General features: G+C 43.0%; 1 pseudogene; it reads right to left on the minus strand.

Moving 5' to 3' along the window:
• The window catches only part of LOC149187368 (phosphoenolpyruvate carboxykinase (ATP) 1-like), a 78,942-nt pseudogene extending 58,236 nt beyond the window's left edge, over nt 1-20,706 (minus strand).
• Nucleotides 20,707-27,921: the final 7,215 nt, after the last annotated feature.

Raw genomic sequence — 27,921 nt, forward strand, 5'->3', positions numbered from 1 at the left:
GTGGGTCACAAAGATGTTGGCTTATGACTTTGAAATCATCTACAAAAAAGGGAAGCAAAATGTGGTGGCAGATGCACTCTCAAGAAAGGATGAGGATATGGAAGCATTGTTGTGTGCCATTTCTATTATCCAACCAGATTGGATAAACGAAGCAAAAGAGGAATGGAAGAATGACGAAGAAGTGTGGGCACTTATTCGAAAGCTACAACAAGATTCCAGTACTTCTGATACATTTAGCTGGCAAAATGATTCGTTATGGTACAAAGATCGCTTATACCTCTGTAAGAATTCCCAGCTAAAACAAAAGATTCTTATGGAATTGCACACTTCTCCCTTAGGAGGGCACTCAGGATTTTTAAAAACTTACCACAGGGTTAAGAAGGAATTTTTTTGGGATGGCCTTAAATCAGATATTCAAAAGTTTGTGGCGGAATGTTTGGTTTGCCAACAAAATAAAGTTGAAACAATTAAGACACCGGGTCTATTACAACCTTTATCCATTCCAAGCCAACGTTGGGAGGAGGTTTCAATGGATTTTATCACAGGTTTACCCAAGTCTGAGGGAAAGAGTGTCATCATGGTGGTAGTTTACAGACTTACCAAGTATGCACACTTTTGTGCATTATCACATCCATTTAAAGCCAGTACAGTTTCTACTGCATTTATGGAAACAGTTCAAAAGCTACATGGAAACCCAAAGATTATTGTAAGTGACAGAGATCCCATTTTCACTGGAAATTTTTGGACAGAATTATTTTCTTGTCTTGGTACTCAGTTAGCTCATAGCTCATCTTATCATCCTCAATCTGATGGGCAAACTGAGATAGTAAACAAATGTTTGGAAGGATATCTTCGTTGCTTTGTATCGGATAAACAGACACAATGAGTCAAATGGTTGCCTCTGGCTGAATGGTGGTATAACACTTCCTTCCATACAGCAACAAAAATGACCCCATTTATGGCACTTTATGGGTACCAACCACCATCAATCACATCATATTTAAGAGAAAATTCTAAGGTTCAGGCAGTGGAACATCACATCGAACATCAACAACAAGTCCTCCAACTTTTAAAGGATAACCTCGTGTTGGCACAAAATAGAACGAAACAACAGGCAGATCAACATCGCAGTGAAAGAAGTTTTGATGTAGGTGATTAGGTATTCCTACGGCTACAACCATATAAGCAAATGTCCCTAAAGCAAGCTAAGAAGGATAATAAATTATCACCAAAGTATTATGGTACGTACAAGGTGTTGGAAAAGATTGGTACTATGGCATACAAATTGGAGCTTCCTGCAGCTTCTCGATTGCACCCAGTTTTCCATGTTTCATGTTTAAAGAAGGTTATAGGCGACAAGCTCCCAGTTCAAACAATATTGCCAGAACTTGACGAGGAAGGAAAAATTATATTGGAACCGGAAGCAGTCACAGAAACAAGAACTCGACAGCTACGAAATCGATCAATTTCAGAGTATCTTATCAAGTGGAAGAACTTATCCGCTGAAGATTCCACATGGGAGGATGAGAATTTTATGCAGAAGTATCCAGAACTTCTCAAGCGTTGAGGACAACACTTTTTTGAAGGAGAGGGGCATGTTGGGTACCCATAATACTAGTGATTACCCATTACTATTGTAGTTATACCCCTTATTTATATTGTTGTGCCACTACTACCCCCATATTGTTATTTATGCGCCCTATAGAATCCCTCTATTGTTATTTTTGTGGCTTTATATTATTATTGTTAGGTCGGCTGGATTATATTGTGACTCCTTAGACTCCTATATATAGAAAGGAGGTTTTGTCATTTGTATCATCCAAGAATTGTTCATTTATGTAATGTAAAGGAGGTTGCCCCCTCGAAGAGGCTGAATTCTAAGGCGTTGATCTTTATTTTCTATCTTTTCTTGAGCTGGTTTCATAACAGACCCAATCGCACGACATTCTTCCCCCAACTAACGCTCCTTAAGGGCTTGGCGTCAGAGAAATTCAGGAACTGGAGTGGTCTGAATGCAATGATAATTTCCACTTCCCGACCCGTGACCCCCAGTTTTTCCAAGTATACAATCAACATTATTTCAGTTAGGAAAACTCCCTCTCGTCCCAACCCTATAATCCCCAAATGAGAGAAAAAAATGTCGAACTTAAGAGACACCCGAGCAGACCCCCTGGACCTGGGATTATTCCCGCAGACCACCTCCTCGAGCCTAATTCCCCTACCACAGCTGCTCGCCCACACAAACCCCATGCCCCCATGCAAGCCCTAGTTACCAGACCAGGCATAGGGAAACATAATGGAATGTAGGTAGAGCCAGTTAGCATACCCAATAATCTGAGTTTGGAGACGATGTATCTCCTCACCTTCCCAACATTGTTGCTCTACTTTCACCTTCGTCGCCCTTGTGCTTACACCCTCCAAACTGTTATACCTCTTTATGGTCAGTGAACTCAACTATATGCAAATGTCGCCTTCCCTCCTCCTGCTTTCCTTAAGACTAATGACGGCCACCATGCCATGCACTTCAAACGTGTGGGAGGCGATGGCACCATCACTTCTTGTCCTTTTCATTATGACAGCCTTAATGGCTCTGTCCACCAGCTCACACCCCAATCGAGGGTCTGTGTACCTTGAATGCTCTTTCTCTGGTCATTCTCCAAGATCTCCTTCAAGGGTCAAAATCGATCATCCTTAGGTTGCTTCGACCATACTTGCTCAAGAGGTGCATTTTGGTGACTGCAACCCCAGTTTTCCAGAAAATCCGCCGCTTTATTACCATCCCTCTTGACATGATTAGTCATTATATAGGTGAAGTTGTTGATGAGGTTTCCTATCTCATGGATTAGCCTTGTTGTTCTCCAGTTGTGGCTCAGCTTTTCCCATTTAGTTCCTTGATTTAATTTTTTCACTGTGTTGATTACTAGCCTCAAATCACCTTCCACTACAATATTATGGTATCCAATTTGTGTTTCTATTTGAAGGCCCTACCTTATAGCTACAAATTTTTCTTCGTTGTTACTAGCAAATCCACAGTGATCCACATATATAAGAGTGGTGTTGCCTCTGTGGTCTCAAAACAATCCTCCAAGCCCTGTTGGGCTCGGATTTCCTTTCGAGGCCCCATAGAAACTTAACTTCATAAATCCCTCTGGTGGCTCTGTGTAATAGTTAATGGAATCCATTCCCATCAAGGTTACCTTCTAGGAAGACTACGTTATCATTGTCGGATCTATGTTCAATCGTTACATTATTCTAGCCTCATGGGGTGGAACCTGCTAGTCCTCTGGATACCACTTATCTGCCATAATTATTTCTCTAATATTTTGTATGACCCCTTCCCATACGACCTCCTGAGGAAGAAGATGGTCCTTGAAGATTCTGCAATTTCTCTCTTTCCAGATGGCCCAGAGTATTGAGTTCAGTGCTAGTCCCCAAGCCCTGCTTATGACTAGGCTGGAGAAAATGCTTGCTCTCCATATGAGGATGGTTTCTCGAATGCTTTGCTTGTCTTGATCCATTCTTCCAAAGAAGCCCTCCATCTGTCTCCATTTGTGTTCAACATATGGACATGTGTTAAGTATATGTTTGAGGTCATCGCTATGCTCATTGCATAGCTTGCATAGCGACGGCCCATAGAAGCCTCTTCTTTAGAGCTGATCCCAGGTAAGAATGTGGCCTCTACACACAAGCTAGAGGAAGTAGGTCACCTTTGGCCACCATCTCCCTTCCCGTATCTTCTTCCAAATCTGGTTTTGGCCTCCCAACTCTTGGCATGCCTTTAGATTATATGCTTCGTTGATAGTGAATGTCTCTTTGGTAGTATACCCCCATCTAAGGATATCTCGTCCATTAAGAATAGTTATTTTCCTTGAATCTAACTCTTTGTCTAATTAATCCCATTGATTCGATTCCGGGGGATTTGGCCAGTCCTACTTCTCCTTCCATCTCTGCCAACCTTCCTGTGCTTAGTCTACTTTCCATAATTGTTCCACCGTATAAAAATTCCTCCCTGTTGTGTATATAAATAGATCTCTTAGGTCCTCTCTAATCAGAATTTTATCCCATTTTTTCCATGAGTCTTTCCAAAATAGAGTCGTTTTCCCATCCCTGATTTCCCAAAAGAAGTGTTGTTGAATAAGGTCTCTATTTTGGGCCACCAAATTCCAAATGGTCAATCCTTTGGGGGGGTATTGGTATATTAAGATATCTTTCATTCTGACAAGCATATTATATTTTCACATACATATTTATTTCTAGAGATCAGTCCCACCTCCCATCCAACGCCACCAAATTTTAGCCCCCATTACTTAATTTAGGATATAGGTGTCTCACAGGCCCAGGCCAGCATCCATCTTTTTCTTTGTTAAGTTTGGTCAGGAGACCAGCGCCCATTTTCTAATTTTCCTAGCTCCTCCCCATTGAAACTTCTTAAATGTTTCCACTGTCTTTGTGCACAAGGCTTTTGGCGCTGCTATTCCTGAAAGCTGATAGATTGGGATAGATTGTAAAACTGCTTTAAGAAGGATAGACTGGCCTGCCAAATTTAGCCATCGAAAAGCCCAACCACTGCGTTTTCCTGTAATTTTTTGGAGCAAGGATTATTAGTAGGAGGGATTTAGGGAGTTAACCATTAGGGGCATTCTCAAATACTTGGAAGGTAAAGTTCTAATACCAAACCCCAGGACTCGGGCTAGATAAGACTGTATGTTTCTAGGGGTATTGAAAAAGAAAATACAAGATTTTTCATTGTTGATCATTATCCCTTATGCCTCCATGAAGACAAGGAGTGCCTCTTTGATGCAACGAGCCTCGCAAAGCGACACATGACAAAAAAGCATGATATTGTCTACAAACTGCTTGTGTGTGATGGGAAGGTCATTGCCCCATATCCTTAGGCCTATAATCTAGGAATTTATAGCTTCATTCTTAAGGTATCGACCCAAACCTTTAGCCGCAATAATGAAGAGAAACGAGGGGAGGGGATCACCTTGGCGCAAGTCACGTGAGGGGTTAAAAGTTTGAGATGGGGAGTCATTGGGTAGAATGGAGAACACAGGGGAAGACGCCAAGGCCCGGACCTAATTAATCCATCTTCGATCCAACCCAAAATCTCGGAGGTCATTATTGAGGTACTCCCATCTTAGGCGATCATAGGCCTTGGAAAGGTCTAGCTTGATCATCGTGCCTAGGAGTTTTTGGGATTTGAAAGAATGCTCTATTTCTTGGGAAGTGACAAAGCCATCAAGGATCTACCTACCTTTAACAAAGCCCATCTGCTCGAGGGAGATGAGCTAAGGAAGAAGGGGCTTCAGGCATTTAACAATCACCGTGGTTATGATTTTGTATATGACATTGCAAAGGGAGATAGGTCTAAAGCCTTGGGGGTATTTCGACTTAGCGAATTTCAGGATTAAAGAAATGAAAGTCGAATTCAAGCTAGGAGATACCTTTTGGTTCCGGCAAGATTGTTCCACCACATCCAGTATATCTGGGCCTATAAAGTTCCAAGAAGCCTGATAGAATTATGCTTTAAAGTCATCTGGTTTGGGTGCCTTGTTCTTCGCCATTCCCTTCACCACCTACTCGACCTCTTCCTGCGTCACTGTGTGCATGAGGCCTAGATTTTATTCTCTTGATATAAGTTGCAAAATATTCCTCATCATCCATTGAGTAGCCTCTGAGCGATCTTGAGGCGACTTTGTTAGGATGGATTTGAAGTGTTGAACCAATAGATCCTCCATCTCCTCGTGTTGGGTTACCCAATTTCCATCTTTGTTCTTCAAGGAATGAATTTGGTTCTGTTGTTGTGTTGGATCATTTCTTTATGGAAGAAGTGGGTATTCCATTCGCCTTCTCTCAGCCAGTTGACCCTAGGCTTCTGCTTCCATAGAATCTCCTCCTGCTTCCTCCTCTCCTCCAATTGGTTGATTAATTTCCTTTCTTCCAGCGCAAGGCTATCCGTTCGCCCATGTTGGCTGATCTTTTGTTGTAAATTTTGGAGTTTATTATTCAATTAGTGTTGGTCTTTCATGATATGATTGAACTCTTTTCGATTCCATTTCTTGGTCTTCTGTTTGATCTCCTTTAACTTCAGTTGGAAGGTATGCATGGCGTTTCTACTTTTCTCCTCACTGGTGCTCCACCATTCCTCTACTTTCTTCATCAGGTTGGGGTCTTGTAACCAGAAGGCTTCAAATCTAAATGGGCGATCCTTCGGTCAAGTTTTCAAATCTATTTCCAATCGGATGGGCAAGTGATCTGAGCCCATGCATGGAAGGATCGAGGCTTTGAGGAAAATGGCTCTACTAATAACGTATTCCGAGGCCATAAACCTATTCAACCGTAAGGCAATCTGATGGGTTCCTGCCCGACGATAGTTCCAAGTGTAAATTCCATTGTTTCTCTGTAGGTTGACTAGGTTCAGATTTGCTATGAGATCCCCAAATGATTCCATCTTTGTCACAGTACGACAAATACCTCCTCTCTTTTCCTCCAACGATGTTATCATATTAAAATCCCCGCCAACTATCCAGAGATCTTCAAGGCATACCTCCCTCAGTCAGGAGAAGTTTTGTAAGAAGACCCCTTTTTCTCCTGAAATGTGAGGCCCATAAACCCTCGTCATGAGGACCCAATATCTGGATCTTACATGTAAAACTTTCCTGATAGTATCCACGATAAACTAACCCAATCCTCAAATGTTACCTCCGTTGGGTTTCCAAAGCATAGCCAGGCCACCAGCACTACCTCTAGCATCTTGGGTCATTACCTCGTAATAGTGGTTATAACTCTTTATGATTTCTTTGTGCTTGACTTTTGCAATCTTTGTCTCTTCAATTATTATTATACTCAGCTTGTCTTTTCTCAATCTCTCCTTTAGGCGCCATTGTTTTCCTCTGTTGTTGAGGCCTCAGACATTCCAAGATGTAATTATCATTTCAAAGGTTTATTGAGTTGGTGGAAAATCACTGACAGTGGCACCACCCTTCCCGAATTTACTAGCATTTCCCCTACCATTTGAATGGACTCACTCAAGTTCTTCCTGCCTCATTTCTTTCCTCCTTTCCCCTGCGATCCTTGATCCATCACTTGGCTTGCTTGGGATCTCAAGTGCTCTGGTTGATCTACCCCCAGCATGCCCTCTTTGGCCTGATATTATTGAAAAGTATCCTTGTACAACTATTTCTGATCTTTTGGGATAGAACTCTCATCAAGGTGTCACCATTCGCTTAGTAGTCATTTCATCACTTGTTATTTAGTGCTAAGGTATTCCTTCTAGCTGTCGATCTCCATATTGGCTTGGTCCACTATTTGTAGGGATACTTATTTTTCTTGTGGTTTCGCTTCTACTTTTCGTTTGGTGTTGCTCCCTCCCCTTAGGGGGCTTGGTTTGGTTTATGGGCCCATGTTCATCACAGGGGTTTCAGCACTTTCCTCGTCCTCTTGTAGAATCTCAAAGCGATTATGATTGTGGAGGCCCTTTCCACTTGTTCCCTAATTAGGGTTCTGTGAATTTTTCTAAGTTTTTTTTTTCTCTGGACTTCCTGGAATGCTCTGCATCTTCTTTTGCTCTGTTCTTCCCACTGGTGTTAGGACATTCTGGTGGTTCTTTCTTGTTCAAAGGGCATGCACGAAATAGATGTCCATGTTTATGGCACTTGCGAAATCTAAAAGGTATATGCTCGTAATCTAGAGGTTGTTGCCATAACTCATCATGGTATTTCAGATCTATGAATTCCGACAATGGCTCTATTATGTTCATATAAATATATATTTAGGTGTAAGAAGTGTAGCTTCCCTTTCTGGTGGATTTTGCAACTGTTACACAGTAATTTGTCACCATTGGTCACCGTCCCTGTTACCCCTTTCCTGCACTTTGAAGAACTCATTTCGGGACCTGTGAGCAGTGACATAACTTGAAAACACTTGCATTATGTTCACCTAAGTATGGACTTCATATGCCTTGGAGACATCTCCTGCAGAATATCCCTAAAAAGTCCCTTTTTTCCATTAGCGTGGATCCACAGTGTATTACCTGCGCCAATGAGGGAAATTCTCCAAAGAGGGTGCGCCCATTGGTGCTCTGTCTCAGAGTCTTACCCGCGCCAACCAAGTTTGGAAAAGTTTGTTAACAAACGCACGCTCGAGAGTTTTTTCCTTTCGACTCATGTGGCTTTTCAAGGATAATGCCAATCTCATGGATGTCGAGATTCATCGTATCTCTATCCACAATAGCTTTTCGAGGATAATGCTTATCCCATGAATGTCTGGATTCATTGTATCTCTTCCTCCTCCTCCATCTATAAAAGCTTTCTCTGGTGCATTTGACAAGCTAGTTTTGAGCATAGGGAGAATGATACTGTCAGAAGTCTGAGAGATTGTTGTTGAGTCTTATTTGCATTCATAATCAAAGAGAGAGAGAGGCTTGCTCCTGATCCTGACAAGCTTTGCAAGACATATGTAGCTGATCACCTAGCCAAAGGAGGATTTGACGTCAGAACTTCGGTTGTATACTCCTTTGTTGATTATCAATAATAAATTACTATCATTATGGTTCCATTCTTGCTGTTCATTATGATGATGATTGAATTATATCTTTTCTGACCGATATATAATTGCATCTATTGGATTTTATGCTTGTATTCGTGTCGTTCTTTGCATGTGCAGGTGTCCATTCATGGAGATCGTGAGGATCGTGACCAGCCGGAGCAAAGGAACGGGAGTGTCAACTCTTCTACAACACCAGTGTTGGAATCCAAGTAGGTTCTCGTAATCCACCTTTAATTTGCAATTAGGAATCTGCATGATAGCATTGTTTGATTGTTGCTAGACCCATTTCGAGCTAGTGGGATCGCCTCTATCCGCAGAGGGGATTTACCTCTCCAACAATTACAGAGGTGATCCCACTAGCCCGAAATGGGTCTAGCAACAATCAAACAATGCTATCATGCAGATTCCTAATTGCAAATTAAAGGTGGATTACGAGAACCTACTTGGATTCCAACGCTAGTGTTGTAGAAGAGTTGACACTCCCATTCCTTTGCTCCGGCCGGTCACGATCCTCACGATCTCCGTGAATGGACACCTGCACATGCAAAGAATGACACGAATACGAGCATAAAATCCAATAGATGCAATTATATATCGGTCAGAAAAGATATAATTCAATCATCATCATGATGAACAGCAAGAATGGAACCATAATGATAGTCATCTATTATTGATAATCAACAAAGGAGTCTACAACCGAAGTTCTGAAGTCAAATCCTCCTTTGGCTAGGTGATCAGCTACATATGTCTTGCAAAGCTTGTCGGGATCAGGAGCAAGCCTCTCTCTCTCTTTGATTATGAATGCAAATAAGACTCAACAACAATCTCTCAGACTTCTGACAGTATCATTCTCCCTATGCTCAAAACTAGCTTGTCAAATGCACCAGAGCAAGCTTTTATAGATGGAGGAGGAGGAAGAGATACAATGAATCCAGACATTCATGGGATAAGCATTATCCTCGAAAAGCTATTGTGGATAGAGATACGATGAATCTCGATATCCATGAGATTGGCATTATCCTTGAAAAGCCACATGAGTCGAAAGGAAAAAACTCTCGGGCGTGCGTTTGTTAACAAACTTTTCCAAACTTGGTTGGTGCGGGTAAGACTCTGAGACAGAGCGCCAATGGACACGCCCTCTTTGGATAATTTCCCTCATTGGCGCGGGTGATACACTGTGGATCCGCGTTAATGGAAAAAGGGGACTTTTTAGGGATATTCTGCAGGAGATGTCTTCAAGGCATATGAAGTCCATACTTAGGGGAACATAATGCAAGTGTTTTCAAGTTATGTCACTGCTCACAGGTCCCGAAATGAGTTCTTCAAAGTGCGGGAAAGGGGTAACAGGGACAGTGACCAATGGTGACAAATTACTGTGTAACAGATGCCCCCTAAAGCATGAGGCCCGAGAGAGAGAGAGAGGGGTGAAATGCTTTACAAGAACACATGCAGTTGCCGCCAGAGAATCTACATAGAGAGATACAACTGATAGCTCCAGTACATGATATATGTGGTATGGGCGCAACCATCCATAACAGAGTACATAATAATCTAGATCCATGGTATGGGCGCAACCATCCATAACAGAGTACATAATAATCTAGATCCATGGTATGGGCGCAGCCATCCAGTGAGGATCGATGAATAGACTCGGGTATGGTCGCAGCCATCCAATGAATGAGTCATGTAACAATAATCCACAAAATCACAGCCTGGATTCCAACAAACAAAATCCAAGGTCTTGCGCTCCATCTCGACCCGAACAAAAGTACAAGTTCAAGCATGTGAATACATGAGTTGAAGTCGAACATGCACGAACATCATCTGATTACCAGTCAATAATGAAAACTGTTAACAGACGCGAGAGGTACCACCAATAATGACAATGGCCCTCAAGGTACTATAGGTACAATCTACAGCGTGTGAATCAGTGAGCTGGCATCGAACACCCGTAGAATCATTCGATCGGAGGCCAATGATGAAAACCTCACGTCGAACACGAAGAACCTGCCATTGAGGCATGCAGGCTCCAAGGCACCGGAAGGGAGTCTCTAGATCAGCTTCCTGGATAATGAGCTGAAGTCGACAGGAAGTGACCTTGATCGAAGGTGGGCCATAGTGTTTCCCACATCATCGACATGAGACAGAGAAAGAATGTTGTGGTGGATCAAAATTATGTGAGCTATCAGAAGGAGGTTGTTATTCTGCAGAGGTCAACTTCTCTTGAACATATCAGCGGCACGACAATGGAATTGGCAGTATTTGACATCAATGGATCAAAGGTCATGATGACGAGGCAATGAGCAGATGAGAGGTCAAACAGGATTACCCAAATCCACGGAGGCAAGTGAAAAATGAGATGAGATATCCCCACCCAGACACGAAAGCAGACAAGTGCCATGTTCAAGAGCGACATACTGCCGACACGACAATAATTATGGTTCCATTTTCCCCCACCATTTCTGGCGAGTACCCCAGTTATTTTTATTAACAAGCTTGACGGGGATAGCATATGCTTGTAACGTCATCTCGACGGACTCCAATGTCATCAAATTTTAACGAGTCTGACAAAGGAAGAACTCGGCGTCTTTTCATGTTTAGAGAGTTTGAAAAGACAGCAGAAAAGAAAACTCCAAGGGTGTCCTTTTTCATAAAGTTGTGTCTCTCGAGCCCGAAAAAGTATAAAACAATGCTCGAAAGAACCGCCCGACCATTACGATCGAGGAGTACTTTTCATGAGTAGTGATTTCGACCTGAAAAAGTAAAAAAGCGATTGAAACCACGTCGCTTCGTAACCGTTAACGAACCTGAAATGACAAGGGTCCGACGATCTTTTCGTTTTTTACACGGTCGGAAAAGAGTTTAAAGACGACCGCCTCTTATTTACGTTTAACGAGTCAAGAGGGATAACTCGACGATCTTTTCATGTTTAGCAAGTCAAAAAAGAGCTGAAAGATGACTCAACAGTGACTTTTTCGTGTATTTACCGAGTCCGAAAAAGTATAAAATACAACTTGTTTCACCATCGAAGTTGCGTAAAAGACCTGTCGCTGCACAAGAAGCAAGCGTAAAACCCATCTTCGACCAAAAATATATTAAAATATTCAAAAAATAACTTTTTAAACCTAAATATAAGTCAAAAAGTTTATAAATATGGTGAAAATGGTAAAAAATAGAATTACTTTTACTTTTTACCTCTTTGAATAGTAGCAGTGGTCTGTTTGGGGAGCGAACTTCAAACGGTGATTACAGCCAATCCGTGCAACCATTCGGGATTTCGTCGGTTCCAGGTAAGAGGCGCTTCCCTTAGCTCCATTTCCATACATTTTTTTCGCATTTTGGCTTCCTGATTGAGCCTCTGCAAGGAGGATTTCAAAATTTAGGGCCGCACCCATTGGCGCGGGTATCCGGCACGGACCCGCGCTAATGGGGTGATTTTCCTAAAGGGGTCGCGCCAACCGCGCAACCTAATTTTTTCTTTGAAATTTCCCATTGCATTTTAAATTTGTCTGGATTGTAAGCTTACCAGTGTTCTAATAATGATTTATTCATCCTTGTGGGCGCAGGAAAACAGTCAAAATGGTGGTGGAATGGAAAGAAAGGGAACATGATGCCGTAGATGCCTTGGCTATAGAGGACGAGGGATGCATGAACGCCTTAAGAGACTGTGGTCTCAAGAAATTCTTCCTCACTTCTTACCTGCGAGCTCAGCCCGAGCTATTGCAGTTCATAGTTGACGCTTGGGATGTTGATGACCAAGTATTTCGCTTACGGGACCAAACATTAGAGCTTGACGTGTCCGATGTGTATTTCATTACTGGGTTATCACGGAGAGGGGCGAGTCCCATCTTGACCGGAAGTAGACCTTCCGGGGAGAAGATGGGTGAGGTGATGGCCCGAGTGTGTCCAGGGGCACAATTTGGGAAAAACAGTGCCAAGGTGGATATTGCCACCGTTCGGGACTTGGTTCTCAAGGTGATACTGTTCACCATCACTCGTGCAGCCGGGGTACAGGCGCCCCATGAGGCGAGCAAGAATCATCTGCTACTAGCGACAGAATGCCTCAGCCCCACCATTTTTTACTGGGCTACAGCGGTGACCACCAATATCAAAAGGCAGCTTACAAAGTGTAAGCGGGGAGGAGTGAAACAGTTCGGGTATGGCTCAATTGTGGTGTCGTTCTTCTTGGAACGATTACCCATTTTTCAGATTCAGGGAGCTATAGTGGCTGATCCATTTCCACGAGAGCCTAGGATGGCTCGCTGGGCAGCACTGATGCCCAGAGGAGGAGGGGGCCAGCAGATGTCCTAGCGGCCCGAGTTCTTTATATGGCTCCGCCGTCAGCTGATTATGGTGGAGGATTGGCCATACGCGGGGACTAATTTCACCGGGGATCCAGACCTCCCACTGCCAAAGGGAGAGGAGTGGGACGAGGAGTTGGGTATGATCTCTTTGTTTTTTGATGTTTTATGTATTTTTTTTGTTTTTGTCAATACATGCATGTTCTGATGACAGTTGTATGTATATGCAGAAGTTGGCCCAGAGCGACCAGCAGGCTTGTCTCATGTAGTGCGAAGGGTCCAACCCATAGCTGACCCTCAAGCAGAGGGTGCCATGGGGGAAGAGCTGGTTCAGAATCTCGAGGGACTCACTCGAGGGATTCCGGGTTACGCTAGACTGGCGGATGTGCCCTTTGCATACCAGAGGCACACAGTGGGGGTGCCGAGTCGTGTCCATCGTCTGTTGAGACGATTGGTGCGCGCGGTGACGTGCTATCATGAGCACCACCGCGATTAGACTTCTAGGCTTCTTTTATGCATATTTTTTGAGGGACATGTCGTCTCCGGATGTATCAGGATGAACATGTATTATTTTTTGAACTATATGATGCACGTGGTGCAAACATTGCGACACACATATATATACATATGCCTATTTCTATGGTTTTATTATTATTGTGCTTTATATGCTTTCTTGCATGATGTTTTATCTATTACGCAAATGTCTATCTAATACATGGTTAGCCAATGCATCAGTTAATGTGTTCAATTGTCTTGGAATATGCTGATATGTGATAAAATCAAAGTTCCTTTCTAACAATCTCACACGTAAATACAACCTTAAAATGTGATGGTCTCTGACGGAATATTGCCCGTTGAGCTGGTGGACGACAAGTTGAGAGTCTAGGTTCACTACCAATGCACGAATACCGAGATTGATTGCTTCAGCAAGTAGTTCAATTACAGCACAATATTCGGCGACATTGTTAGTGGTACGGCCCAAACACACACCTTGAAGATCTATCAACTCGCCATGAGGATCATAGATCACCCACGCCGCAGAGGACAAGTTGCGAGTACTGCGGCAGGCACCATCAGCGAAACCAACATAAGGTGCATCAGACATCTGCACAAGAAGCGAAAGACACAATAAGCGGCAATCATGCCTTCAAAGCTAAAACACACACACAACACACCTGCTAAAGTACATGTATGTACAAAATAAAGTGTACAAGCATCACGCATAGTACTTTTTCAAGTACAGCCCGTTTCGGGGCTTCCCGAGAGGGTTCCCTTCATAGTCAATTAGCTCGTAGGCCCCTTTTTGCAAAACTTTCTTGACAATGTAAGGACCTAGCCACATAGGCTCGAGTTTTCCTGCTCCCAGCTTATCGTTTGCCTGATCGTATAGCAGGACTAAATCTCCCTCAACAAAAGAACGTGGATGGACAGTCTGATCGAAGTGAGTCTTGACTCGCTTCTTTTTTGTTTCGATGGCCAAAGAGGCTAGGCGATGGGTCTCATCTAGCTGTTCCAAGTAAAGAAGGCGTTCTTCTAACGGAGTAGTGTTGGGAAGTAGCTCGACAGCCAATTTTAATGAAGGGATTTCGCACTCGATTGGAAGGGTAGCCTCCAGTCCATAAACTAGTTGAAATGGAGTGAAACCGGTGGCATCCTTCACTGAGGTTCGGTAGGCCCACAAGGCAGGGAACAACATCAAATGCCAGTTAGACTAATGCATGCCAACGGTACGCTGAAACATTGTAACCAAAATCTTGTTGATAGCTTCAACTTGGCCATTGGCCTGAGGGTAGTATGGAGTCGAACTATCGTGCTGTAAGCCCAGCTGGGTTGTTAGTTCCGTCATCATATGATTACGGAAATGCTTCCTGTGATCAGTGACGATGGCTTGAGGGACGCCGAATCGAGAGATAATGTGGTTGAACAAGAATTGCGTCGCTGTGTGATCGTCTTCAGTTAATGTAGGCATCGCCTCGGCCCATTTAGTGAAGTAATCGACGGCAACGATAATAAACCCATGCCCCCCGGCCGAGCGAGGGTTACAGGTCGTATAATCAATGCCCAATTTTGCAAAAGGACCGACGGTGACAACAGGGTGCAATGGAGCGGGAGGTGCTCACATCTTCCGCTGGTATATCTGGCACTCATGACAAGAGCGGACGGCAAGAATGCAATCCTTAAAGATAGAGGGCCAAAAGTAGCTAGCACGGAGGATTTTTTGGGCAGTGGCATATCCGGACATGTGACCACCACAGGCGTTAGAGTGGCAGTCATTCAAGACACGCTTAGCTTCCTCAAGAGTTAGACATCGGTGGAGAACAGAATCGGCACCGAGGCGATATAGTGTGTCCCCAATGATACGGTATGGTTGAGACTGATGACAAATCCTTCGCCGAGCGTCTTTGGGCACGCCGGGGCGAAAGGAGGACGTTTGCAGATATATGATGATATCCTCGTACCAGGGATCGAGGGTGCTAATGAGAAACAAAGTCTCATCCGGAATATGATCCTCTGAGTGAGAGGGCAGGGAAGAAGATGGCAAAGAGCAAAGTAACTCAGTGAATACAAGGGATTGCTTAGACTTGGCAGTGGTAAATTCCAAGTCGAACTCTTGGAGGATGACAATCCACTTTGAGTACTTGCCCCCCAGCAACTGGCATGACAAAATGTACGTCATGGGGTTGCAATCAGAAACCACGGTGGTAGTGCGCAGGAGAATATAGCGACGGAAGCGTTGGACAGCAGAAACGACGGCTAAAGCCAACTTCTCGACATAAGCATATCGAGTTTTCGTGTCTAAAAGGTTGCGGCTGAGATAATATACAACATGCTCAGTGTCATCATCGTCAGTTTGAACAAGAACCATGTCGATAGTGGTGTCGGCGGCAGCCAAATACAGAATGTAGTCGCGATGATAGTTCGGAGGGCGGAGCAATGGAGCAGAAACAAGGAGACCCTTGAGACGCACAAAAGATTCCTGAGCGATGGTATCCCAGTGAAAAGGGACATCTCGCTTTAGAAACTGTGTGAAACCTTTAGCCACCTCGGCATAGTTTGGAACGAAACGTCTTAAAAAGTTTGCTTTACCCTGCAAGCTTTGAAATTGCTGTAAAGAAGCAGGGGGAGGAAGATTCACAATAGCCTCGACTTTAAGGGGATCCAAACGGATGCCCTCTCGGGAGACGATGAACCCGAGAAGTCGGTCGGATTCAACGCAGAAGACACATTTGTGAGGATTGAGTCTGATACAGTAGTGTCGGCAGCGAAGAAAGATATCGCGAAGGTGAGTAGGGTGGTCCTGACGTTTAGCTGAATGAGCTGGTAGATCATCCAGGTATGGTTGTACAATGTGGCGAATGTCATGAAAAGCATAAGACATTGCACGTTGGAAGGTAGCACCGGCATTTTTGAGACCGAAAGGGAGTTTCTTATAGGCAAAAGTGCCCCATGGACAGATAAAAGCGGTTTTGTGTTGATCAGCGGGAGCAATATTGATCTGGTTATACCCAGAAAAACCGTCCATAAAAGAGTACATTTCGCTTCCGGCACACTCGTCAATAATTTGATCAATGAATGGTGTGGGGAAATTATCTTTAGGACAGGCCCGATTAATATCACGATAATCGACACAAACACGGATGGTCCCCTATTTTTTAGTCACAGGCACGATGTTGGAGACCCAATCTGTGAGTGGGATAGGGTAAATAAAACCAGCTTTAAGAAGCTTTTCCACTTCCGCCTTAATAGTTGCAGCCTTGCGGGGGTGTACAGGGCGTAAACGTTGACGAACAGGCTTAGCACCTGGGTACGTGATTATCTCATGCACCACTATGCTAGGATCAATGCCAGGCATTTCTTCGTAGGACCATGCAAAGACGTCACGAAATTCGCGAAAAAGATTGGTATAGAGTCGAATCTCCTCCGGAGTACAAGTGACTCCAATGTGCAGATGTTCGACAATCCCTGGGTTCGCAGAGATGTTGATAGGCTGGGTTTGCGTGATGTTCGCCATATTTCCTTCAGAGGACACTTGATAAACTTGGATAGGTGTTTGAAGGGTTTGAAATGGGAGACAAGGAGCAAACCGCTCGAGACAAGTAAGCATATCCTGATGGGCAGGGAGAAACGAGGAACGATGGTGAGAATCATGCCAAGGAGGTTCCTCGGGAGACATAGTCTCAATAATGGCTTCGTCAAAAGGGAATATTTCTTTTAAAGGGTCCGAAGAAATCTCATCTCCAAGCCATGAGGATGGAGCGAACGAGTTGGGAACCTTGCTCGAAGGAGCAGGTTCAGAAGAGGGGGCCGATGCAGCAATGATTTTGACGTAGTTGAGCTCAGCAGGACTCAACGGCATCTCATCGCCCCAAGATTCTACTTGATCAGTGGGAGGAAGGATCCACGGATCAGAACGAGTAGTAATCATATTGACAGAAGTGATGTTAGGAGGTGGGAGTGGAAAAACACCCATGAGGGCGGGATCTTTGAAAAGCCCGGCTCCCAGACTCTCAGATGATTTGGAGGTATGCTCCACAAAAGGGATGTTGCCTTCAGAAGAGGAAGCGAAGAATGTCAGTTGGTCTACGGTAACAATCTTCCCTTGATGAGGTAAACAGATGATACGAAACAAAGATGAAGCTACAGCTTACATCGCATATATCCAGCTACGTCCCAGAAGGAGGTTGTAGGTAAGATTAGCATCAACAACTTCAACTTCCATCTCGACTGTCTTCCCTTCCAAAGATATGGGCAAACGTTGGAGTATACCATAAGGACGGGATGCTCTTCCATCAAAAGCTTCCAAGGTGGTGGGAGACTGGCTTAGCGTCGGAGAACCAATAGCTTTCCAACAGGCAACATACATGATGCAAGTTGAAGGACCTTCATCAATGACTGTACGATGAATCGTTTTGGAATTAATAATAACCTATATGAGGAATGCGATTTGGTGAGGCAGTCTCTGCGTATGGCATTCCAAGTCAAAAGTAATCAAATCCGAGTCGGTCGGGTCTATGCCACCGATAGCCGATAACAAGGACTTCCTCTGAGAAGGGCAGCTCTGGAGAACTTCTAAAGCGGACATAGCCGACGGAGTCTGAGCTAAGTCCTCAACAATATTGTAGTGTTGTGCATCACGAGCATTTGGGTTGTAAGAAGATTTCCGGAGTACTCCTTTTGGAGGGGGTCGAATAGGCGTTTCAGTGCTAGGTCTCTCGATGTGGAGCGGGCCTGAACTGAACGGAGGAGAACTAGAGGGGACCTCAGGCTCTTTCCCGGAAGACGACGAATATTCTTTCGTTCGAGTACTGATGTGGACAGGTATCGTCCCAGCCATAAATACTTGGGAACCGAAGGAAGAGGGAGGTTGAGAGGGGTCAACGACCATTTGAGTTTGTTGCGAGGGAAAGGGTTCTTTGAGCACTGCAGGAGTCCCAGGGGCGCCTTTCAACAAACGACTAACTTCGGACCGCCTAGGGCAGTCTTTGGTATAGTGATCTTCATCACAAATAAGACAAGGATACTTGGGTTTGCGCTTGGCACCTTCCTCGGGTGGAGGTTTAGGGGAGTCCTATTTAGGTCGATCTGGCTTATTCTTCCCTTTTCCTTTCTTCTTTCCTTTTGAGGCTTTGTCTGCCGTGGTGGATTGGATGACATTGACCTCGGAAGTAATATTTGAAGTGGGTGTAACCTGAGAAGTGTGTTCATTCGAAGCATTTGATTTTTACTTCCCAGGGTTCGCAGAATTTTTCTTTGAGGACGAGTTAACAGAACCAATAATACCGTCAACAGTTGGTGTTGGCGGGGCTTTGGATGTTCCTGGTCTCGGGGCATCAGGAAAATAATCATACAATATACCAGACTGAGAATAAACCAAGTCAAGGTACTGAGCGCGCGCGATAGCTTGCTCTTTAGTAACACACGCCCCCATGGCAATGTCCCGGGCTATTGGAGGAACGAACGAAGTCGTAAACCAGTCGGTAAGAAGTTGGTCGGGAATCCAAAATTTGATCATACGTCTACGCCGTCTCCATTCATGGATATGATAAGAGATATGCGTAGTTGTTGTCTGTCTTAAGGATGTCAGGAGGTGTGTACCCGTTTCATATCGAATGGGCAACTGAAAATGAGTGAGAAATGCCATAGCCAACGAGTTAAAATCCTGAAAGGATCCGCGAGTGAGCTCAATATACCACTTAGCTGCAGAGCCAGTGACAGTCCTTTGAAAAAGGCGAAGCCGAATTGAATCATCAAGCCATGAATTGGATGAACACCACAAGTGATAGGTCATGACATGAGCTTGAGGATCTTCATTAGCTTTACGATCGAATTTGGGACAATCACCGGGAATTTTTGTCGGAACCGGAGGCCAATACGGATTATGGAGAATGGGATCATTGGTCAGTTTGGACACATCCGGTAATTCTAAGGTTGCTAAGAAAGGTAACTGAGGATTGAAGGACATCTGGGGCTGCTGGTAGGATGGAGCACCAGGGTTCCAACCCACTGGTGGTTGCCCCCATGGGCTTTGTCCGGATGGATTTGGCCCCATAGGGTTTTGTCCGTAGGGATTTTGGTTCTGCCCCCCAGCGTTCCATGGATTACCAAACTGTCCTGCAGGAGCACCATACGGTTGTGGATAATTCTGATAAGGATTTGTCTGCAGTTGTTGATAATTTTGATATGGGGCAAACGAAGGTTGCCCTTGGGGTTGCTGGTAACCATAAGGTGGCTGGACTCCAAACTGAGTTTGAGAAACAGGCTGAGTTTGATAGACTGGTTGGGATTGAATTCCAACTTGCATTTGAAGACCGGATGGGGTCTGGGGTCCAGCCTGGGGCATAAAACCGGGTTGAGCAGTGCCAGAAGGATGTCCTGTAGGTTGGGCTATCTGGCCGGAAGGATAACCTAGTTGATATTGAGGTTGGCCCACCTGCCCAGAAGGTTGCATTTGCTGGGGGTGGAGTTGTTGTTGCACAACTAAGGGTTGTCCTGACGGACCAGATGGCCGAGTGGGCTGGGCAGTTGGTTGGCCTGATTGGATCTGAGGCTGGCCGACTTGCCCAGGTGTTTGGCTATACTGGATGGTGGGTTGACCATACGGTTGACCAGCTTGTCCAGATGCTGGACCATACTGGACACTAGGTTGGTTTTGTTGAACATTCGATTGACCAATTTGTCCAGTAGGATAACCTTGCTGGATACCAGGTTGGGCTTGTTGAACGGAAGATTGACCTGAGTTACCAGAAGGTTGAGCATAAGAGGTGAAAGATGGACCACCAGAGGCCAAAGGTTGTCCCTGGAAGGGTTGTCCTTGTTGGCTCCCAGGTCGCCTTGTGTAAGACTTTTGGTCTTGATTAGGTGGTCCTTGGGATTGCGCAGACGATACTTGGCCACCATGATAATAGGTGGGGCCCCAATCAATTGACAATGGGACTGAAATCTCAACAGTAGGTTGAGACGACAAAGGCCTACCAAGATGTGATAAATACTGGTCGTATGGCCCCTCTGCTGGGACGTTTGACGCAGGATCAAAGACTCCGAATATAGAGGCCGAAGGACCACTAAGAACGGGAGTCGAAGAAGCTACACATACCGTTGGAATGGTTGGGATTGAGGTAACAGACGTACTACGACTTTGTGGAGTAAAAGGCTCCGTGGTGGGAATAGCGAGTTGTGACCAAATAGAACTCGTGGAGGGAGTTCTAGAAGACATAGCATCCTGTAATGATTTATAGCCTGGAGGTAGTCTCCCAGTGGTAGGGGTACTACTAACAAGTATAGGTTCCGTTGCGGTGGGAATTTCACCGCTCGTCGCAACAGATTCTTCAGTTGAAGTAGGAGATACTTCCTCCATATCGGAAGAAAATAGTGGTGCCAAAATACGAGGGGAAGTGTATTCCCAAAAAGGGATACCGTCTTCAAAAGGTTCCCAAACAGGGTTCCAATGAAACTCGTAAGTCTCGTCGCCTGGAGCACGAGAATTAATCGGTTGTATACTCAGAATAATAGGAAGAGTTTCACTCACAACCGGTATCTCGGCAAAGGATGAAGACGAAATTGGTAATTCCACCAAGATGAAAAACTCACAAAATCCTAGGGAATCTAACGAGACAGGACCCTACTCAAGCTAACACAAACAAGATCTAACCGGGTAAATGTGAATCGTGGCCGAATAAATTTTAAGACAAAGGAACTGAACTTGACCTTTTCATGTTTTAAGAGTCGAGAAAAGGACAAAAAGATGACTCTAGTCTCCTTCGAATATTTAGTGAGCCCGAAGTGACAAATGCTCAGGTGAACCTTTTCTTTTAGGGAGTCCGAAAAGGGTCAAAAGTGACTACTCTGGAGAACTAGGCAAAAGGTTTACCAAAAAATCCGTAAAATTGCATATACACCTTAGCAATCAGATGAAAACCAAGGACTTCTCGTACGGCAGTCAATCTTCCCGAATGTTGTGTTCAGTGCATTACGGCTTGTAAGGCGGCAGACACAGCTTCCTGTGGATAAAGGATGATAACCTAGTGGGGTCTCCACATATACTCGATGGTACGTGGGAGCACAAATCCGTGCTAGACCACTATCGAGTCACAAAAGGAGGAATCACCCAACCATAATGTGAAACAACAGTGACTAGGTTTAACGACACCGGAACACGTCTCTAGCCTAGACCTCTAGATGTATGCGTTAAGTTCCAATGCGTTTTTAGATTCATTCAGTTCATTTTACAGTTGATCTTTGATTAGGTTTCAGTTTCCAGGTCCTACCGTATGTAATCTCTCACAATTTCCTAAATGCAAGCTATATGCCAAAATATATCATTCCATTCGATGAGTGCTAACTACAGAAGAGTTGAGATTTTTCAATCAAACAAAATGATCATCAAACAATCAGTAATGACTCTAATGCAGCTAATGGCAATAAATGAAACTTTTTTCTTTCTTTTTTTTTAAAAAGTGACTAATCGCTAATAACAATGAAGAACGTTAATTTCCATTAACTAATGCAATGCAAAAAAGATTGTTTGTTTTTCTTTTCAATGGCAAAATGCACTTAAACAAATTTTGAGAGATAATAACAAAGAGTAAAAAGACAAATTTCACTCAATGAAAATAAGACAATCTTTCAAACCAAGAAAAAATCACAAAAACCTCAATGAGCTATGTGATCTAAGCCCAAACGAAGCCAAGTGAAATCCAAACGGAAAAAAGATAGATTGCTCAAAGCACACAATAAAAAGTTTTGACAACCACTAGACAAGTGAAAAAAACAGCCAAGAAGTCTACTGGACAATCAAAGAACCAAAAACTCCCACGGAAGGCTCGATGTACAAAGCCACTAGATGCTCTAGGGCTGAGATATGAAATCGATAGAAAGAGGCAAACACCCGAAGGATGAAGGTCAAAAACCAGTCAAACAAAGCTCTGACACACTCCAGTAGTTGAAAAAGATGTAAAGAGACAGAAATCCAAGCTCAGAAGGCTTCCAAACAGGCAAACTGGAAAAGTTCACAGGCCTGGCGCGACTGTCAGGCTGTAACTCGCGCTATTAAGGTATTAGCGCGAGTTGATTTTGTGCAACTTGCGCCCACTGGCGCGACTTTCAGGGAAAAGATCGCACTAATAAAGTTTGCTAGCTTAAAAATAAAAACAAGCAGTCCAGGGTCTGATCGACAGTATCCAGACAGACCAGGCAGCAAGAAACAACTCAAAAATCCAACCCAGAAAGCTTATCTAAGCAAGCAAACAAGAGAAAACCAAAGTGCAAGACAAACTCCAAGTTGTTCGGTTCGTAAACCAAACCGGAGATTGACTGAAGTGGCATTGATCTACTTCGCTAATGTAGAGCAATAGCGTTTCGAAGGCTACCTGGCCGTACTTCAGGCTCCATCCAAAGTTTACGAATCAAACAACAAATAGCTTCCCCAGTGGAGTCGCCAAATTGTTGGAGAGGTAAATCCCCTCTGTGGACAGAGGTGATCCCACTAGCCCGAAATGGGTCTAGCAACAATCAAACAATGCTATCATGCAGATTCCTAATTGCAAATTAAAGGTGGATTACGAGAACCTACTTGGATTCCAACGCTGGTGTTGTAGAAGAGTTGACACTCCCGTTCCTTTGCTCCGGCCGGTCACGATCCTCACGATCTCCGTGAATGGACACCTACACATGCAAAGAACGACACGAATACAAGCATAAAATCCAATAGATGCAATTATATATCGGTCAGAAAAGATATAATTCAATCATCATCATAATGAACAGCAAGAATGGAACCATAATGATAGTCATCTATTATTGATAATCAACAAAGGAGTATACAACCGAAGTTCTGACGTCAAATCCTCCTTTGGCTGGGTGATCAGCTACATATGTCTTGCAAAGCTTGTCGGGATCAGGAACAAGCCTCTCTCTCTCTTTGATTATGAATGCAAATAAGACTCAACAACAATCTCTCAGACTTCTGACAGTATCATTCTCCCTATGCTCAAAACTAGCTTGTCAAATGCACCAGAGCAAGCTTTTATAGATGGAGGAGGAGGAAGAGATACAATGAATCCAGACATTCATGGGATAAGCATTATCCTCGAAAAGCTATTGTGGATAGAGATACGATGAATCTCGACATCCATGAGATTGGCATTATCCTTGAAAAGCCACATGAGTCGAAAGGAAAAAACTCTCGGGCGTGCGTTTGTTAACAAACTTTTCCAAACTTGGTTGGCGCGGGTAAGACTCTGAGACAAAGCGCCAATGGGCGCGCCCTCTTTGGAGAATTTCCCTCATTGGCGCGGGTGATACACTATGGATCCGCGCTAATGGAAAAAGGGGACTTTTTAGGGATATTCTGCAGGAGATGTCTTCAAGGCATATGAAGTCCATACTTAGGGGAACATAATGCAAGTGTTTTCAAGTTATGTCACTGCTCACAGGTCCCGAAATGAGTTCTTCAAAGTGCGGGAAAGGGGTAACAGGGACGGTGACCAATGGTGACAAATTACTGTGTAACAGCAAGCTTGAAAAAATTCCTTCCAGGATCTCTGGGTCCCAAAATTCAACTAGCAGAGAAAATAATCGAACCCAAATAGGGGAGGCTGGGAGCTTTTCCTAATCTAGCTTGTAGCATTCCTCCCAGTGCCTCATAAAGAGTCATGTGTTGTTGAAAAAGTAGGGACCTTCTTCAAAGACTCATTCCTTGCCTTCCAGATTGGAGAAGATTATTGTGAAGAAGCCTTTAGCTCCCAGTTTCAGCTCTATATGGCCTTTTGGATGCCATTTATAGTGGGTCCATTTGACCAGATCCTTCTCTGCTGGCCAAACCCCAATAAACTTGCATATTAGGGCATGGTCTTTCATTTATTTCATGTACGCTTCCAGTTTGTTATTATGTATTATGAATCTTGGATTTTTCGTGGCCCTGGGTAGGCACTGACCCCTCATTTGTTCTTGTCATTGGGCACCAAGAACCAGAGGAACATTGTCGCTAGGCACTGACCCCTCATTTGTTCTTGTCATTGGGCACCAAGAACCAGAGGAACATTGTCGCCACCTCCTTGGTGACCCGTCGTTCTGGTTCTGTGGTTGATTGTTTCTCCCGCTGCTGCATTCTTGTAGGAGGGGATCTCTGCCCCCCCTGTTGTCGCACTCATTTCTCTGTCATCCAGCATGCTCTTGGTAGATATTTTCGACCTCTTTGCCTTTTGTGAGATTACGTTGTGGAGGCTTCAGGGTTTGTAAACTATAACCATAGCCATAATAGTCATTCGCACTCCTTAGTTTCTCCTTATTTTATTTTCCTTTGTTTATTTATTTTCTTTATGATTCACTGTGGTTTATCTCTGTCTTGATAAAAATTGATAGGTTTATAAGAGGCGTGCACTTTATTAATATGTTTTAAACTTTATTAAACACATTTAATTACTAATATATATTATTGGTGGAGTAAATATGTTAGTTATTTATTTGGTGTGTTATTCATAAAGTAATTTTATACATGATATTAATTACCTTACGGTTGCATTCGAATAAATGACATTATAATCAAGAAATGGAGATATTCTAGTTTTATTTTTATATTTTTTTCATATGTGTTTTCTTTAATGTAGTTTGAATTGTTTATTTTAATTGTATACTTTATTATATATTCTAATCATGGATCCTATGTTTGCAGTTATGTTCCTTTTCCAAATCTAAACCAATATCTTTCTATGCATTGCGTAGTTTGATCCAGGTGGATATTGGTGGCCACCCGCTAATTCCACTTGGATCCCCTCTAGTGCTTCTTACAGTTTTTTTCAGTTTCCTTAATTATAGCACAATTTACTATTTTTAGCAGTTTTTCGGGTCCTAAACTTCCGGAGCCGTTTTGAGGCCCTAAACGACGCTTTTTGGGAAATCCACCGCCAGCGGTTTTTTTGATAAAAATCGTCTTTTTCGTCGTAGTCCTCGGAGAGATCTTTCCAACGGGCTATCATGCACGTCAAACGGAGATAGTACGACCAATTCGCGACCCCGGGAAGTTGATGTACCAACTTACCCAAAAACGGGGCCCACAATTTGGCGTTTCATCTTCTAGGGTTAGGTTTTGGAATGTGAAGGGTTTTCCATTGTTTCTCAACAATAAATAGGCCTTCGAGCCTCATTGTAAGAAAGTTCAGAGGCATGTAGCCACCACATCTCTTCTCAAAGATAAGCTACCATCGCCCTAGCTGGTTTATTTCCATTTCTGTTTGTAAGCATATTTCAGTATTTTACAGTAATGAATTGAGGTATTATTTCCGCTGCATATCTGTCTTTATGGTTATCTCTGTATTTTATTGCGTTCCTGTTTAAATCCGGATCATAGTTTTAGTCAACAATCTCTGCCTTTTTCTCTCTAAACTGCACAACTGCAGAATCCAGTGGCCCATTCTCTCCCCTAAGCTACACATTGTGTAGTCACAATGGGAACACCTACCTCATTGTGACCCTCGAATGTGTAGTCTTGCTTTTTGGCCTCCAATTTTTGTGCATTGTGTAGTTGCAGTCATTAGTCCCTCGCTCATGTCCTTTGGAATTTTGTACTGCGCAATTTGTTAGCCTTCCTTTATCTCTAGTACCTAGTTCCAGGTCAATGAATGGTTTTCATGAAGAAAGTTAGACTAGGAGATTTCCAAAATGATTTCATCTTGTCCTGAGTAAATTTCATCTACAGGTACTATACTTTGACATGACAGGATGATGCTTGAAAAGGAGGAGAAGGAGACTATGCTAGAAGACATTTATGCTAGAAGGGACACTAGATTGTGACAGAAGTCGAAAGACCAAATCATAGTGAAGACTCCCTATATTCAAGCCTCTTGGAGGAGGAAGAGGAAGAATATGCACCATATTTCATGAAGACACAAAGATAATAGTAAGAGGAGAAGCTTGACATTAACACATCACCATCAAGTCCATGTCATCAATGTTAAGTCTTGTCTTATCAAAATGTCTTCTCAAGATTCATATGAGTCATCATGTACCACCTCATTTGTCGATATAATTATGTAATTTTCAATAAAATGAGAAATGTAAAGTATGTGGAAGTCCAAAGGTCACTTATAGAATGTGAAAAGTCATGTAGAAGACAAAGGGTCTCATGGGGATTTGAAAGTCACAGGGAAGCTCAAGAGTCATGAGGGGAGGTTAAGAGTCACAAGGGAGGTGAAGAGTCACCTCATTTGTTATATATAGACCCTCATAGCTCAAGCAAAGGACTTTTCACCTTGGCTTCTCCTACTAGGCATTAGAGAGGAAGATATTTCTTTTGGAAATAAAGTGGTGTCTTAACGCTTCACTATTGGAGCTAGTGGTGTTCATTGTATTGATGTATCTTGGAACTTTGTTTAATACTTGAAGCTCATTGAGACCACACACTTTCATGTATATATCGTAAATGTTGTATGACTATTCTTGAATGTTTGCAATATATATTGTTGTTATTTTATACTAAAGAAATTGGACTATTTCATTGGCTTTAGTGCTCACTTTGTTGAATGTGTGTTGTATTTGTTTTAATGATTGTTGCTTCTATGTGAACTATTTCGTTAGTTGATTAACAATTCTTTAATATGTATGTGCATGTGTCTTTATTAAAATAGTACTAATACTTTTATCTTAAACACTCACTTTCATTTCCTTCTGGAGAAAGAACCTTGATACATTTTGCAATTGAACATTTCACAAGGCATACTCACTTGCTCATTCAAAATTACATGTACATTTCCCTCTTGTGCTAACTATTTGCAACCAAGGAAAATATTTAAGAATAATGGCAGTCGAGCCATATTTTTGGAAGGGCTCCTATACTAAACGGCGTGAGGTCTAATTGGGACTTCATATTGGGTAGACCCCTTGTATGTTAGTGGGTTCCAACGCTGTCAAAATTCTAGCGCTAGAAGGAGGGAAACCACCTTTATGGTTGATAACTCACCACATCCTAATCATTCATCTTTTGTGCAAGGCAGTAATGCATCGAGTTCCACTCCAACTCATACTCCTGAGGAAGGAGAGACTTCTCACCTTAGTCTAGGACAAGCTTTTGAAGTTACTTATGATGAACTTCAGACACTTTTGCCTATTACAAGTCATTTTGCAAGAGCTCTCAGTTTACTTCAAGTTGCTTCTATTCTTCCTCGTAAGCGTATACAAAAATTAAAAATCACAGTGGTGTATTGATTTCTTCAGTGGAAGCAAATTTAAATTGTTGAAAATATATAATCTAAGTGTTCCAAGCGTTTTAAAAAACAATAAATCCATTTATATATTCAAAAAATGCAATTTAACTTTTAGAAAATTGTGATATTCCCAAAAACTATATTTTCAAATTTCAATCAATTAAATTCAACTCCTTTACACCTACTCAAAATTATTGTAAATTATTCACATGGTAGGATCCTATTCCAACTTAATATGCATAACAACACACTATTATTTTTTAATTAAGAAAATGAAAATTTGTTAATTTTTATAAAATCCCACATGCAAAGCGAGGACGGACAGAATGGAGTAGGGAGGAGTATAAAGGTGGGGAGATGGGTATGAATAAAAC

This window comes from Pinus tabuliformis, chromosome 3_1, assembly GCF_031772625.1.
Source record: "Pinus tabuliformis cultivar Carrire ecotype Pingquan chromosome 3_1, CPIR1, whole genome shotgun sequence".
NCBI lineage: Eukaryota > Viridiplantae > Streptophyta > Pinopsida > Pinales > Pinaceae > Pinus > Pinus tabuliformis.